The following is a 13,470-nucleotide window of genomic DNA, read 5'->3' as shown; positions in this document are numbered from 1 at the left end:
TGTCACCACGCTTCTGCTCCGGAGAGCATCTCCATCATGCCCTTGCTGGGACGCTCACCAGCAGTTAACTTTCAAAATCCTCGGGGCTGTGCTCTGAACCCCACCAAGTGTATTTGCCTTCAAAGTCAGCCGGGGCCAAAACCCAGGAGTGATTTTTAAGGCCACCGTTTGGGAGAAGGTAGTCTGTCAAAATCGACAGTTTTTGTAGAGCGGAGTCCCTCAGAGCCTTTCATGTGAGCATTAGCAGATGTGGGGCTGGGCGTGTTGTGGAAGAGGAGCTTGTCTGAAACACATAAAACACACACATTTTCCTATTTAGCGTCTGGTAGGCCTGGGGGTGGGGGTCATCTGGAGAATATCACTGCCGGAAATGCATCTAGAGGACCTCAATTAAAACTAATTACCTCAGTCTTTGTAAATTACACTAAAGCTCTCTATGTCATACCAGGGCCACAAACTGCTCTCTCCAGGGCATACTCTAGGCCACAAGCCTTCAGAGATCACAGATGATAGGAAAGAAACCCCGTCAAGGCTCACAGCTGCTCCTATGACTCTCTTTTGTTTGTTTGTTTGTTTGTTTTGGGTTTTTCAAGACAGGGTTTCTCTGCCTTGGCTGTCCTGGAACTCACTCTGTAGACCAGGTGGGCCCTGAACTCACAAAGATAGGCCTGCTTCTGCTGAGATTAAAGGTGTGTGCTACCAGAGCCTAGTTTCCTATGACCTTCTTGGAGCCAGAAAGCCTGGTCTCCCTAAACCCAAAGAAACTGTAGATGGGAATTGTGGAGAATCATGCTGGTGCTCGGTCCCTGAGCATCGCTGAGGTCTCCCTTCCCTCTCAGTGGAGCTCAACGCAGGGGCCGGTGGCCTTAAATACTCTTCCTCTGCCATCCACCACGTCCTACTCACCGGGTGGACAGAACCTCCTCAGCAAAGCCCACTCTGGCCTCCTGTCTGTTCCTACCCAGCCAGGGTCTCCCGGGTACATGGTACAGCTGTACGTGCCTTCCCAACCTAGACCATGAACTCATGGTGGCATCTTTCCTTTCTTTCTTTCTTTCTTTCTTTCTTTCTTTCTTTCTTTCTTTCTTTCTTTCTTTCTTTCTTTCTTTCTTTCTTTCTTCTTCCTTCCTTCCTTCCTTCCTTCCTTCCTTTCCTTCTTTCTTTCTTTCTTTCTTTCTTTCTTTCTTTCTTTCTTTCTTTCTTTCTTTCTTTCTTTCTTTCAAGGTTTCACAGGTACTTTATTTTTTCTTCAATATGCTATATTTTAGTGAATACATGATTCTTTAACTTGGAATCACTTCTAAGTTGATTTCGAAACAATCCCTTGATTATTGTAGCAGCTGGCATGACTACTGATCTCTCCATTCCTTTGGGGTGACTCTGCCAGCAGGAGACAGGTTCCGTTCTATGCCAATTTGTGTTGCTGTGTATGTCCCCGCAGAAACGCAGACGAGGACTCCACCACTAACAAAGCACTTCCATATTGGTCATGGAAATCAGGTGTCTGTTTCCAGTGCCTCTGCCTTGCCCTGCTTGCTGAAAGCTTTGAGCTTGCAGACAGCTCACTGCATTTTTGACCAAGGGCAACATCACGGGGAAGAAGATGGAACTGCGGTGACCACAGCACTGCCTGGGTGCAAATTCACCCCAGCCACCCTCGCAAAGAGCCCTGAAAAACAAGAATCGGCATCTTTCCTTGTTGGAGTTCTCTGTGTAGCTCTGCACCCTGAAGAGAGGGAAGGCGTGTACAGGTTTAGGTGAATGGAGCTTGTATTGTCTGCCGAGCTGGGGGAGGACAGTGATTTAAAACAGCACAGGACTGTTCACATCGATCATGAATACATCACGGTATTTGTCGAGCAGGTCTGCCTTAGCAACCACCACCGATGGGCTGGCTTTGGCCAACTGAAATTGACTCATTGACAGTTGGAGAGGCTACCAGCCCAAGGTCAAGGCATTGGCATACTTGTTTACCCTGAAAACTCTTTTGGTAGCTAGCCAACAGATGCTTTCTTCCGGCATTTGTATATGGTCATCCTGGGTGTCTGTAACCTAATTCTCCCTTCTTATAATGACACTAGGCAGACTGGATGGGAGGTCGCCCTACCTCTCATGACCTCAGTCACCTCCGTAAGACACTGGATCTGAAAACTGTGTGTCCACAACACTGCAGCTTAGGCTATCAATATACAGATTTGGACGGAGACATATTCAGTCCCTAACAGTCACACAGTGAGTACCCAACAAAGTCAAACCCTTCCCTGCTAACCAGACTCTCCCCAGTCACACCCCTCATCAGCCAGAATGAAACAAAAACGAGAGAAAGTCCTGGAAAATCAGTTACTTCCAGTTCAATGCTCTGGGGGGAGCATTTGACGTGAGCAGCTGTTAGACCTGATCTTACCCGTTCTATTGGGAGGCTCATCTTCGTGATTCATGGGGGTCCCCAGGTACTTTGCAGTGAGAGTGGACTGGCTACTCTGGCTTGTTGCTGTGTGACCCCCATCCTTCACATAAGAATTTCCACGATGGATTCACACACACACACACACACACACACACACACACACACACACACACACCAAGGCAGCAGGTGCTGCTCATGCTTTGGTTTGTGCCCCACCTGCTTCCAGGCCCCCACTCTGAGCACTTGTGACCTCAGGAGACAGAAGAGGCCACAGGGAGGCCTCCATGGAGATGGGCTAGGGCACCAGCAACCAGAGCCTGCCAGAGGCCTCCCCCAGCCATGTGAGAACTGTCTTCATCCTCACAACTAGTGAGCCTACCGACCCCAGGAAAGTGTAAAAGGAAGGGACACTTGTGTTGTATCGGGAGAAAGCCCTGATATGGTGAGCCAGTGCTGCATGTCACAGCAGACAGGGGTACAGGCCAGAGGCCTGCGTGACCAAGGCTTGAGGAGAAGGCAGTGACTGAGCTGAGCCTGGAACAGGGAGAAGAACGAGCCTGGATGGAAGGAGAAGGTCCAGCACAGGACACAGCCTGTACAAGGGAAGATTCCCATATGAGCCAGGTGAGCATGGGCTGAGAGGAAGGTCCAGCCCTCTGAGGTAGAGGCCAAGGCTGTAAATATACCTCTGGGGGTGCTAAAGGCTGTGTCTGCTGCCAAATGGGCTCCACGGACAGACAAGGACCAGAGTGGCCAGTCTGCTCTCTCTCTCTCGGCCTCTACACCTCCGCTGCATCTGAACTGAACCCTGCTCTACAGTTTGGCAGGTCCCAAACACCCTGTCCGCTGTCAGCATGATCGCTTTCCAGGAATCTCCTGTTTTTCAAACTATTTTTACCAGGATGTGATATTTTGCAAGCCCCGGGGCCCATCTCCCCCCTTTTTGGTTGAACCGATGAAAACATTCATCTTCTAGACCCAGGCAGTCCCCCTGACACCCCACCCTCACTCCCAACTCACCCCAGGTTTTGGCGAAGAGCCAGAAGTCCTGTATGTGGGAACACAGGCCTGTTTGTCTCCACCAGAGCTGGCAACGCCGAGGGCCTGTGGCACGCTCGCTCCCTGACAATGCACACATTGGCAGCCACTCCCAAGGGCCACGCACACGTCCACTGCAACCCCTGCATGCTGGCAAAAGTCCAGGAAGGCTCATTTCTGTATATATTTTGACAAGAATTAAGGGCAAGGGCCCCTTGCAAAATATTTTCCAGGGAGCCGTATTTCAGACTTGTTCTGCGACTTGGTGACTCCTGCCCCACAGAAATTCATCAATACAGTAAATATTTATTCAAATTCCAAAGTGAATATAGGCTGGTGATGGAGAAAGTGCGTAAGGCTTGATGGTGCCTGGTACCTGGCTCCCATTTTAACTCAGCCTTGCAAAAAAACTGCAGGGTTTACCCGCTCACAGTCATCCTCCAGTAGCCCCAGCAAACGCATCTTAAGGCTGGAAGATGTGTTGAGTTATGGAGAAAGGGACATTGTCAAAGTTTTGTGTATATTGATATTTATGAGAAAAATTTGAGATCCCACAATAAGTACATAAAGCAGACAAGCTGAAGGTCCCCTCGGGGCGCTCTCTCCTGTCCTCAGATACCTCTTGGTTAGGTAAGCCATGCAGGGCCACAGTCTTCTCTATAGCTGTCACAGTTACCTATCCCAGTGGCTGCCTCCAGCAGTCACAAAAGTGTTTGGGACACAAGGTAAAGCCACATAGTCTTCCATGATGTTTAACTGAGAAACGATGCTATAGAGGGCTTGTGAGGAAAGAGTCCTGTTGTGGAATATTCCTTCACACTGTGAAAATTTGTCACTCTGATTGGTTGAATAAAAAGCTGAATGGCCAATAGCTAGGCAGGATTTTTAGGGCAAAGAGAATGCTGGGAAGAAGAATGTAATTCTTACCTGATAATTGTTCTTATTGTATATAGTTTTTTTATGTCAAAGTTAAAACCTTCCCTTTTTTATTTAGACAAAAAGGGGGAAATGTTATGGAATATTCCTTTACACTGTGGGGATTTTGCCACTCTGATTGGTTTAATAAAAAGCTGAATGGTCAATAGCTAGGCAGGATTTTAGGGGGAGAGAATGCTGGGAAGAAGGGTGGAGAAGCCAGACAGACACAGAACAAGTCAGACACACAAACTGGGATAAAGGTAAAAGCCACACGGTAGAGAGTAAAGTAATAAAAGTATGGGTTAATTTAAGTTATAAGAGGTAGTTAGGAACAAGCCTAAGCTATTGGCTGAGCTGAGTCTCGCTGCCCTCTGTCTGTGACTTTGACTCTCAATGTAACAACTTAGAGATCCACGTGTGTCCAATTATGAATAACTTCATAATTTATGAAATTAATTATGAAATTAATTTCATAATTAATAAGAAGTCTCTGTGTCGTTTATTTGGGAGCTGGCTGGCCGCAGGACAGAGAAAGACTAGCTACTTTCACACAGTGTACCAGGCAGCTAGAGTCAACCTGTACACCTTCCTCTGGGACTTACAGGACGTGGGCCTGTAGGATGCACCACCATCACCCCGATCGTCTTTTTACCCTAGCAACGTAACCCACCACAAATGGTGGGTACACATAGTGCAAGGGAAAAAAAAACACACCTGATTTCTCCTTTTCCTGTGGTTTATAAGAAAGTTTGCAGGGGAAGAGATGCGCAGGAGGCTGGAATATAGGACGATGAAGACCTCCACAGGAACACGAATATCCTTGGCCTGTGCCATGGACAGACCGATGTGAACTGTTACAGTCCATCACTTCACCTCATACACTTTTATGTTACAAAGGAAAGATGGTGATAAGAGGACCCTCTTTTTACTTGGGACTGGAGAGGTAGCTCACCCGAAATGAGAGAATGTACCTTTGTCTTAAGTCATTACCGTATCACGCCTCGCCCATCTCACTTCTCGCTGCCCTCTGTCTGTGACTTGGACTCACAATGCAATAACTTAGAGATCCACGTGTGTCCAATCTGCCGGCCCTGGGAATATGGTGAAGGAGAGGACATACAAGTCCCTCAATCATCGAGTTTCTGTAGGAAATGAGTAACAACAAAAGCAATAATAAAAGGTCACTGCATGATGCCCGCAATGAAGGATAAAAGAGGCTCTGTGGAAAATAAATCATCTCCTTTTAGGGTCTTACCTATCCTGCACTAAACTCAGAGACCATCAGACACCTGATAATGGCTGGAGTCCTTTCCTAGCCTATTTTCATCCCAAAGCCTGAGAGATGGTCCTGTCTACGAGGGCCCTGATCTAACCACCCACTCTTCTGTGCAGGGTGAGACAGAAAACAATGATAGACTCGACCAGAGGAAGTATGAGGAGAAACAGGAAGTACCTAGAGGAAAAAGGAAGTAAAGGAAACATAGATCCTTAAGATAAAGGAATATATTAGCCAACAAAAAATCGACTCTCAACTAAATACACTGGGGAGAAGTTGGCAAGAAGGTGAATGGAATCACTTCTCGGCCTTTTGGCTAAGATTAAGTGTAGAAGGTGAATGGAGAACATCTCACGGGTTGTCCTCCTCTGTGGACAGAACCAGAATCACAGTCACAGGTCACTGAAAGTTCCCCTATGGAACATGCAACACCAACAGAGAGAATTTCAGTTGCCCTGGCCAAGCTTTGCTAATTAAGGAAAACAGAAACCCCAGAGCCCAGGAACTGACCAATTCGTTCACTTTCGCCTGGCCCTATACAAACCACAATAGCAGTGCCGGCTGGGCAGGTGAAACCTTTGAGAGAATCCTCCAGTCATCTGGGGTCTTTGTCTAATGTGTATGCTGCAGGGAAGGAGACAGGAGATCCAAATATCGCAAGGCTACACGTGCATTCATATTGCTGTTCAGAGACTCAAAGAGGCTGTTCTTCTTTTCTCTACATCTTCATCTGATATTCCTCACAAGACTCCAACCCATGATCATCTGAAGCAGCTACGTCTGGCCAGTTAGTGACAGCTCAGGCATCCCACTTACGCTCTCTCCGCTCAGTTTGAACATCCAGTCAGCTTATTTAAAGTTCAGTCCCCTTGAGGAGAGCTTGGGCTTCAAGTCTCCTCAGGACAACTCAGACTTCCTCCCTCTGTTGCCTTGCTTCCTTTCCAATATGGTGGCCAAGCATTTGGAGGAAAGGTGGATGGTCACCACGATTTAGATGAAGGAAAGGCCATCTCTGATATCACCACTGGAGAGTTCCCCAGCCATATTTTTAAAATCAATTTCTACTTGCTCCTTCATGAGTGTCCATGGTATGCCCATTCAGCTAGAGTTGAACATGGATGAAGAGGAGGCTAGTCTTCAGTTTGACTTCTGCATGACCCAGGATGGTGCCATGCTCTAGAGACTTAAATTTTGTTTCCCTCACATTATCCAGTAACTAATGTTATCCAGTAACTACCCTGTGCCCCAGTCATCAACTCTGTGCTTGATTATGAGCATTGGAGCTCTGCTAGGCTCTGTCCTGCTGCTGCTGCTGCTGCTGCTGCTGCTGCTGCTGCTGCTGCTGCTGCTGCTGCTGCGTGCATCCTGAGTTGCTTTCCATCTGTCCATCTGACTGTTCTTCTGGACTCAGTCCATTTCTCTGCCTCTACAGCGTCCACAACCACATTCCTCACATGGGCAGCTCAACTCAACCTCAGACACAACTTAACTTTGACCCAAGAGCATGACTCCATAGTGGTGTTTCCAGCAGATCTATAACAGAGTTTGTTACATGATCCCAACAGAGGCTCTCCTTCTATCTGTGTGCCTTCCCTCTCTTCTGCCTTTCTGTAGAGTCTCCTTGAGCTATAATGGCAGGTTCTTTAACTATTTGCAGCTATTCTATAGCTTACACACACACACACACACACACACACACACACACACACACACACACACACAGGGAGGGAGAGGGAAAGAGAGAAATCTGAGGATAAACATTAGTAGATTGGAATAAAAGAACCAGTGTTTGCTGTGGCTAACCATCAAGGGAGATTGGGATGGATTACCTAGCATACTTCAGCCATTGAAACAACATAGCTTATGAATCTCTGTTATTCAATAAATCCTGAGCTATGGGATGACACAAACATGTCCATCTATGTTTCTGCCTTAGCATGTTCATGACGAGCCCACACACTCACCTGGATGCACTACAAAGGTATGTGACCAAGGTCTCCAATTCTAATCCAGAGGTTTCCCCTCTCTGTGCCCACGAGGCCGAGTCCACCAGGCGGCCTTCAAGCTCTCTGCATATTATATCTTCCTCCTGCCCTGGAGCAACAGAGCTCAAGACCTACTTGTCACTGGCTGAAATCTGTTTCATCCATAATTATGAAAAAACAGTTGAGGATGAGACCTCCTGCCTTGGCTTCTAATGTTAAGGAACTTTAAAAGGCCTCTCCTTCTTGACAAAGTTTAGATTTCAAGGCTTGCTTTATTCCCTTTGCATCCTAACATAACAATTCTAATTATTTACCAGCCTCCCCCGAGGAACAACAGATGGCCCAAACTGAAGAAAGAGAACCGGAAGGAAGTTCTACCCACAAAAACACCACAGTAAAGGGACATGAGCAGCTTGTCAAAACAAAGCAAGAAAAAAAAACCTTTGTTTTGTAAACCTGTTACTGAGACCGAATCCAATGCTTGGCCTCCCCTCATGGACATGCTCTGACTCTTGGAAGAGTCACACTCATATGTGAGTGGGAAACAGAGGGTCTAACCAGGCTGGAGAGATAGCCCGCCAGCAGAGTGATTGCTGTGTACGAGCGTGAGGACCTGAGTTCAGTCCCCAAAACCCTCATTTTAAAAGCCAGGTGCAGTAGTGAAAGCTTGTAATCCCAGTGCTGAGGAAGCAAAGATAAATGCTTCCTTGGGGCCTCCGGCCAGCCAGCCTAGCCTGATTGGCAAGCTACGGGCTGAGATACCTTGTCTCACAAAACAAGATTCTGAGGAATGACACCTAGGTTGACTTCTTGCCTACACACACACACACACACACACACACACACACACACACACGCTCATCCCTGCTGGGCTGGATACTCAACCCTTTCTTTCCTACTCTCCCGACTTTCGAATTAAGACACAGCACTCATCCACAGGTTCCCACAATAAAGAGAACCAGCCAGTCCTACTGGTGACAGCAGCTGGAAGGTCCAATTGATGCCCTCTTCAAAGACGGAAGTAGACAGGTGGGGCCTGACCTCAGACATCCCACTTTTACACAACTACTAACTTCCGCTGATTCTCTTTTGCCAAGAGTTGGAAAGGCTTCTAAACAAATTCCCACAGCCTCTTTTAGAAAACATTAAGGAAGGTGAACAACTGTGTGGCTTCCAAATGCCCTCCATGTAGAAAATACAGGTCAAGGTCAGGGAAAACCAAAGTACACAGTCTGAGAGAGACACATGCAACTTGTCTTCATTCACTGACCGCTCCGGATGCTTTCTCAAAGGGCAATGAGTGTGATGTCTGATGAAGTCCTGCATGCATGTGGCACCTTAGTTTTCAAAAGATCACTTCTTTTTCCCCCTTGGATCTTCTCAAAGCCCCATGAGGTGGGTACCATAAATGCTGGCATCTCCTTTGGCAGGTCTGCCAGCCTCCAGGGCACAGAGCAGTTGTTGGAGGGATTCAAGGTGATCAGCTTCGTACAAACCCCAATATCTCCACAGCAGTTTCTTCCCACTGAGTCTGGATGAGGCAGTTAGACAGAGGTGTTCCTTAAGAAGTAGGACATTGAGGTGCTGTTGGAAGTTTATAGAGAGGCAGTGGGTGTCCACTGGCTTGTGGTGGGCTTAGAAATGAAAACCTGGCTTCCCATCCTGGCTCTCATGGGCTCACTATAGCAGTTGGGGGAAATCCTTAAGTCACTCTTGGCTTAGCTGCTCTGCCCATAGCAAAGTCATAATCACAGCTATGTTAGCCCCTGCCTGGGGTGTTTAAAATCACGGGGAATGAAGCATTGGTGTGCACGGTGTTTATGGAGGAATTTTCAGACACCCAGCCTCCAGGGGTGATGCCGTCACGGCTCAATCCCCTTGTCTACAAGGGGTCCAGCTCCAGCTCTTTTTAGTTTCATGTTGGGCACCCATCCCGACATCTCTGCTCCCTTATTGCAAGAAGGCACCAAGGGGACAAGTGCAGCCAGGGTGATCTAAATGAGTCCTTTGTTCTTACTTCCAGGTGACTAGTGAGAAGAAGTGCCATGACCACGGTAGCCATGGGACTGTTAAGTGTAGCTGAAGAGTTTCTCTGGGGTCCTGCAGCCCCTGCAGTCCGGTAGCCCACTTATAAAATAAACACACAGACGCTTATATTATCTAAACTGTTTGGCCTAATGGCTCAGGCTTCTAGTTAGCTGTTCTTATATCTTAAATTAACCCATTTCTATTAATCTATAAGTTGCCACATGGCTCGTGGCTTACCAGTATCCTAACATCTTCTCATGGCGGCGGCTGGCAGCGTCTCTTGTCTCTCAACTCAGCCTACCTGTTCCCAGAATTCTCTTCTTTGCTTGTCCCGCCTATACTTCCAGCCTGGCTACTGGCCAATCAGCATTTTTTTTTTTTTAAATACAGAGCAATATACACAGCAGTTAAGTTCTCTGGCTGATAAATAGAAGTCTTCGCAAGCACCTGATGGACATTTCTCTTTTAGCCTTCATGATAACAGAGTTGGTGCACAGAGCAGCACGTATCTCATGGGATGCCAGAAGGAGTTAAAAAAGGTGGACTTTAGCTACAAGGGATTGAACTGAAGTCCCTATGTATTCCCTAGTCTCTTCTCTGGTCCAAGATCCCCCATCCCTCCCAGTAGACAGATTTCTTTAATGGTGATACTTTAAACAAATACAACAAATGGAAAAAAGTCTTCCCAATTCATGGGGAAAGTCAATCTAGGCCTATAGGTACTCACCCTCTGCTTGTGATAGCAACACATCTTCACAGTGTAATATGGGACAATGCTCCAACTTCATCTCCCACGCACTCTCCAGGCACGTAACTACCCATTGTGAGGTGCCTCTGGAAAGTGCTCTCAGGCATGAAAAAGAGACTTGCAAGGAAACCCCTGCTGTTCCCCCCCCACAAATAGTCTCACCTATGTTTCTAGTTTTTGGTACTACCTTTAAAGTTGAAACAGCTATCATTTGAAACAAGATTCATGCAACTTTAATGAAGGTGTCTTTTCCAAAGTTCTACAATGGCAGCCATGACCGCTGGGAATTTAAATCCAGGGCAGAGTGTTTGTCTAGCATGCAGGAGGCCTTGGGTTCCATCCCTGGCATCACAGAACAGCAACAAAAATTGCCACTCCCACTAGCCTTTGAGTCCCCTGTACTGATTGAATGGTGATGTCATTCTGAGATGCACAGCAGATGCTGAGGTAAAGTGATGGATGGTGTCTGTCATCTACGACTCTGTTAGCAGAAGCTGAATGAATCCATCAAACATCAATGAACCATTCATACCAGAACTGAAACTAGCATAGGGTAGAGTAACCACTAGGTTCCAAGAAAGAGTATCCTGAATAAGGAGTATTCTAGTTAGCTTTAACTGTCAACTGGATAGTCATCTGAGAAGTAGTCTCAACTGAAGGACTGTCTAGGTCAGATTGTCCTGTGGCCATGTCTGGGGGCGTTGTCTTGAGTATTAGTTGATGTAGGAGGACTCGCCTCACTGCGGGTGGCATAATTCCCTAGGCAGGTGACCCTGGGCTGTACAAAATAGCCAGCTAAGCATGAGCGAGTGAGTGAGGCAATAAACATTGTTCCCCTGCTTCTGCTTCAATTTCCTGCTTCAGCTCCCGTCTTGACTTCCTTCAATGATGAATTATGACCCAGAAGTATAAGACAAACACATTCTTTCCTCCCTTAAGTTGCTTTTGTTCAGAGTGTTTTATCACAGCAACAGGGAGAGATTAGAACAGTGACAGAGACTGGAAAAATTCACTAGAACGTAGCTTATTAAATGCCTGGTTGTATGGCTCAGGATACAAAGGATATAGGCGTAGACAGAAAAATAAATCAATGTAAGTGAGTTCTCACAGGGGACGTGCCGTGGAGAGGAGACTAAGTGGATCTTATTAGCTGAGCAAAGAGTTGACGCCAAGGGAGACGGCTTGGTCAGGGGAAGAAAACGAACAGTCCCAGTGACTGGAGCAGAGACAGCCCCAGCTCACACGCTCAGCTTCCAGGGTTTTGATTATGTCGGTGCCGGTTGTCACCTTCAGGACAATGTCAGTTACATGAGACCTTCAATTCTTTATGGTAAAATAGACTTTCGTTAAATGGTTTCCTGACTATAGGCTAATGGAAGTGTTCTGCATGTGTGTAAGGCAGGACACACTGAGATGGGATGAGTAGTAATTGGACTCATAAATTCATTTTCAGTTTCTATAGGTTTAGCGGCCTGTGTTCCTATTGTCGGTTGAGTAGCCTCAGCACAAGGCATGATGGGATAATGTATGCCAGTCCGTCCAACAGCCCTCTCCTGAGGGATGAGAAAGCAGTGTGGGGAGTTTCTATGGAACCAATGTGAAACAGTTGATGACTTACGTCATCTATGCCTCTAGTAGTTGAAACCAGGCAAATCTAGCAAGGGATCACTTGGACCAGGAGTGAAACAAGCTGAGCTGTGGCATTTACACATCCCCAGCACCAGTGCTCCTAACACAGCTGCTCTCAGGCCACGGGCATGACCTCAGAGAATGGGCAAGCAGGAAGAAAGGAATATTGGCATGTCACGGTGATATATTTCTGCCATAGAAGCACAATATGCAAGTGCCGCCAGGACACCAGGCGATGGGGAAATAATTAGGAAGCTGAGTTCTAAGAAGTTCTTAACTTTTTCAGTGTAATTTATTTAATTGTAAGCTTACGTAGTGTGTTCTTTAAAAAGTGGCTTTGTGTATACCAAATAAATCACAGACTTTCTGAAAATGTAGCCTGGGCTCTTGGGAACAAGCAGCAGAGACTGTCAGCATGGCATGCTGTTACTGCATGGGCCTAACACAGGGAAGTGAATCTCGTGGGGACAGTTCAGCGGGGAGGTAGAGAGACATAAAATTCACTCCGTGGAGCCAGGTTCCAAAGAGAGGCAAGAGGAAGAAGCAGCTTCAGAGAGAGTGCGTCAGTTATGGGAGGTGCCGAGGGGACGTGAGCAAAGGGGCAGACTAGCGTGGCCCTTTCGGAAGCCCGAGAGCACCGCACAGTACACACGGTACGGAGGTGAGGGTGGTATTCCTTCAAGGGAAGCAAGGGAAGTGTGATGTTAGAGTTGGGTGCATCAACACTGTGGGAGACTTTGAGCCTGGTGCTCGGGTGCGGGTGGAAGCAGACACATAGGGTCAGTCAGGATGACTCAGAGAACTGGAGGACCAGGGCTGAGCTGAAAACACTGGGGAGCTGGGTGACGCCCTGAGCCTGCTGGATGATGGGGGCGGCCAGGGAGACACACCTGTGGAGATGCTTGGTGGCTGACTGAGGAGACACGGCGTCAGGCTTCAGAGAGAAGGATGCTATGGAAAGAGCCAGCAGGAGTTTCACCCCTGCCTGGGCTGGCAGAGGTCGAGGGGATCAGTTCTGTGGGGACCCGGGAGGCAGAACTTCAGCTCTTGTCCTAATCTGGAAGGGGAGAGGAGGGGGAGAGGAGAAATAGCAGCAGATGGTTCCAGAAGAGAAGCCCCAGTCGGCAGGGAGGAGGACCAGGCGAAAAGGTCCCCAAGACAGGGCCATTTCCAAAGGAGAGGTTGATCAGGTGAATGGGCTCAAATGGGGAAGAGTCGATTGATTTCAGGCTAGGGCTACGCTCTGGGCCGGCTTACCTGGAATGTGTCTCCTCATGACGCCAGGCTTTGCTCATGTGGATCAGGGTGTTTGCATCAAAGAGAAGCACTGTTGGTCAGCATAAATATGTACCAGGAAACCTCAGTGCTCTGAACCAAAGATGAGAAATAGTGGGCCCTTCCCAATGGTCAACAACGACTTAAAAACCCATGATCTAAGCAG

At 47.5% G+C, this 13,470-nt stretch overlaps 1 pseudogene; it reads right to left on the bottom strand.

Moving 5' to 3' along the window:
* Positions 1-924: 924 nt before the first annotated feature.
* Positions 925-1,590, bottom strand: LOC143268165 (cytochrome c oxidase subunit 7B, mitochondrial pseudogene; annotated as a pseudogene).
* Positions 1,591-13,470: the final 11,880 nt, after the last annotated feature.

Source organism: Peromyscus maniculatus, chromosome 12 (assembly GCF_049852395.1).
Source record: "Peromyscus maniculatus bairdii isolate BWxNUB_F1_BW_parent chromosome 12, HU_Pman_BW_mat_3.1, whole genome shotgun sequence".
In the NCBI taxonomy this organism is placed as follows: domain Eukaryota; kingdom Metazoa; phylum Chordata; class Mammalia; order Rodentia; family Cricetidae; genus Peromyscus; species Peromyscus maniculatus.
The sequence above is the reverse complement of the archived record's forward strand: the minus strand, read 5'-3'. Positions and strand labels throughout refer to the sequence as shown.